The following is a 3,554-nucleotide window of genomic DNA, read 5'->3' as shown; positions in this document are numbered from 1 at the left end:
TTTCGCCCGAAGGGAATGCCTCGTGATGCTAGTTGAGATGCGAGATGCTCGGAATGTGGGGAGCCGGAAGCCCGGTGGCCATAGGATGGCTAGAATGCTGGGAACCCTGTCGGAGTTCTTTGCCCGAAGGGATGATGAAATTGATGATATGAGAAATGGGTGATGTGGTGATCAGATTTAAAGATAAAAGATGAAAATTTACCTATGATATGATATGCATGATGATATGCATGATGATGATATGTGATGTGATATGATGATCACCCATGATATGATATGCATGATGATGATATGTGATGTGATATGATGATCACCCATGATATGATATGCATGATGATATGCATGATGATGATGATGATGATGATGATGATATGTGATTTGAAATAATGATGATCACCATGATATGATATGCATGATGATATGCATGATGATGATATGTGATGTGATATGATGATCACCCATGATATAATATGCATGATGATATGCATGATGATGATGATATGTGATGTGAAATAATGATGATCACCATGATATGATATGCATGATGATATGCATGATGATGATAATGATGATGATATATGATATGGTACGATGACATGTGTAATGTGATGATGACATGTATGATACGATGATGATACACATGAATATGATATAAATTGATATGATGACGCATGATAGTATGCGCATGGCTTCAAGGTAAGTAACGCCTGCAATGCATGTATGAATTGCATGATGCATTGAGTTGTTATTGGATTTCCTATCTCGCTGTGGTTGTACTCACCCCTTTTGGGGATAACATTTCAGATTAGCCAGTATGCCGCTTCCAGCCGTCACGCGTGGTGTATTTTATGGTCTACCATCCGATGTAGAGGTCGAGTGTGCTGAGATAGACTGTCCCTCTGTTCCCGGACTGACTTTTATTCAAGTACGCTGTCTAGTGATGTATGACATAGGCCTGGCTGGGGGCCTTGTCATTCAGGAGTTCATTTCTGTGCACGTTCATCGGGATGGAACGATGCGAGGGATGTTGCCGCCGCCACCGCCTGATGCACCGGGTTAGGTGTGAGACCCGCGCGCGCGATGAGTAGGAGCCGGATCTTTTTGATGTAGATAGCCGACACTTTTGATGGGGGGTTTATGCTCGTATGATGTTGAGGGTCGAGGTTTCTTTTGAGGTTTTAGGCTGGACGTGGCTGAGTCCTAGCTTTTCCTTTTGATGTACCGACCCAAAAGAAATCACATCTTGAAAATATATATGTAAATAAAGTGTCGTGGCTTGTTTATAAAATTATGGTGATTAGTGGTGTGTATTTGTATCATGGTTGGTAGGGGGAGAGACGGTGATATTTTAATTTGCTTCCGCTAATGAGTCGCGTTGGGACCGATTGTTTAAAAAAAATATATATATATATATGTGTCTGTGAATTAGGACACTTCTTCGAAAGACAGAAAGGTAATAGTAACATTGGCGCTGGTGACGACCTGCGAAGGGTTCGGGGTGTCACAGTCGGGCCTTTCATTGACTCGACTATATTGTTTTTCTCTCAGATGGCCACTCACAAGATAACTAGCCTATCAGGTGAAGCTGTTAAGGAATATAAACGCAATAGACTTGAGAATTCGACCAAGAATTGACTGCTCGATCGTGCTAGTCTGTAAGGGTCATTATAGCACAGTTAAAAATCGATCGAGATCGAGAGATAGGTCGGTTTGACCGAGATGTATGGTTAAACGTGGGTGATTCCACTAATTTGCAAAATTCTCATTGATCGGCATTAGACTGACTTTTTGTCATTTTGGAGCCCCGTGTCCGTATTTGAAACCTTGAGATTTTCATGACAACCGAGAGCTGCCAATGTGTCGAAGAGGTTAGGTCACGCTAAAATCACGTCCAGTTGAAATTAACCATGAACTTGAACCCGATTTCAGAAATTGAAAGTTCTGTCATGTCACGAGTTATTTTAGGAACATCGACTCATCTTTCGAGGAATTTTCGGCGAGTTTGGGATTTTTACGAAAAATCGATTCGGACGATTCAGAAAACGAACGGAAATTCGGATTGGCCAAATCGAAGGGATTTTTGGCCTCCTGTGCGGGCTTCTTGGTGAAAGGAAGTTGTGTGGGCTTTTTCTTCAACAAAATTGGACCTCAATCGGAGATGTTTGTTCAGAAATCAGATTTCCGAGAAAAAGGAAATAGTATTCAGAATTGAGGGAAATTCGTTGGTTTGAGGGGCCGTCGCATTTTGATCCTTATTTGGACTTCAAATTGTGCAAGTTGGTGTTGAAATTGGCCTTTGGTGACCAATTGATTTTGTTAGTTGAAGATAAGGTTGAATAAACACCCATGTGATCAAAGAATTGTGTTTTAATTATTTTCCTCTTCCTTTCCCCCTCACCGGACCCCCCATCTTCGATCTCTCTCTTTTACATTCCCTCTCTCTCCCGCATTTCCTTCCTCCCATCGAAAATCACTGCAGTTGGTCTTCTATTTGCTTTCAATTCTTTGACTTGTGGGCCCCTTTTTGCCCACTCAACTCAAGCACGTCTCTCTCTCTCTCTCTCTCTCTCTCTCTCTCTCTCTCTCTCTCGCACAATTTTTCCCCCTTTTGGCCGACAATCCTTCTCCATTATCCCTTCTCTTTTTCTATTTTTCCATTTTGTTCCTCTATTCGGTCAAAGAGACAGCTACTCTACGGTCTCTCTCTCCTTCCTCTTCCCTTTTCCCCTCCCTTTTTTCTTCGAGCGACCACCCCTCTTCCGCCCCTTCATCCGCTACTCCATTTTCTTTTTTCTTTGAGTTTTGCTGAAGATTTCAGCAGCCCACCGATGCCCTCATCTCCACCGGAGTAGCTGATTTTTCCCTGCAGCTATGACCACTTGTCCATAGCTGAGTCTTCCTCGATCAACTCTCGATTTTCTTCAACACAGCAGTAGCGTCGCATTCCCATCTCCACCGCTCCATCCCACGATTTCTTCAATGTCAATAGATCGCCAAACAGCCCATTTCCAACATTTGTTTCAGTCGCAGGGAGCCCGCAACTAGCCTTGTCAAGCCAAGCCTGCACCTCCACCCACGGCTGTCGAATCCAACCTAAACCACGCCCGTTCAACCGCTGTTTGCATCCCCACATAATCGGAGCAGCAAGACCAGCCAATCGCGAACTTGTGGGGCCGATTTCGGCCCGATCCGGGCCCCTATTGATGCAGCCGCTTCAGGATTTATCGGCCGTCGTCGCGTCCCCGTTGTTTTGGTCTGAGCGTATCATTAATCAAGTGAGTTTAACTCACCAATCCTTGCTTAGTAAGTTAATGACGTTTAAGGGTTGATTAGTTTAGACTAAGTATGGATTAAGTGGATAGTTAGAATAGATTAGCAATTTAATTAATTGTCATTGCATGTTAGGTGGTTAGAATAGTGTAACTAGAGCCTAGACATGCTCTAGTATTTATCTAGAGTGGTTCAGAAATTTTTCGAACCCGGATCGGCTTTCAATTAGGCTTTACGGTCCTAAGTTCTAGTTATTGGCAATTATTAATTATTTTCCGTAATTG

This window comes from Eucalyptus grandis, unplaced genomic scaffold, assembly GCF_016545825.1.
Source record: "Eucalyptus grandis isolate ANBG69807.140 unplaced genomic scaffold, ASM1654582v1 tig00007206, whole genome shotgun sequence".
NCBI lineage: Eukaryota > Viridiplantae > Streptophyta > Magnoliopsida > Myrtales > Myrtaceae > Eucalyptus > Eucalyptus grandis.
Note: the sequence above shows the minus strand (reverse complement) of the source record.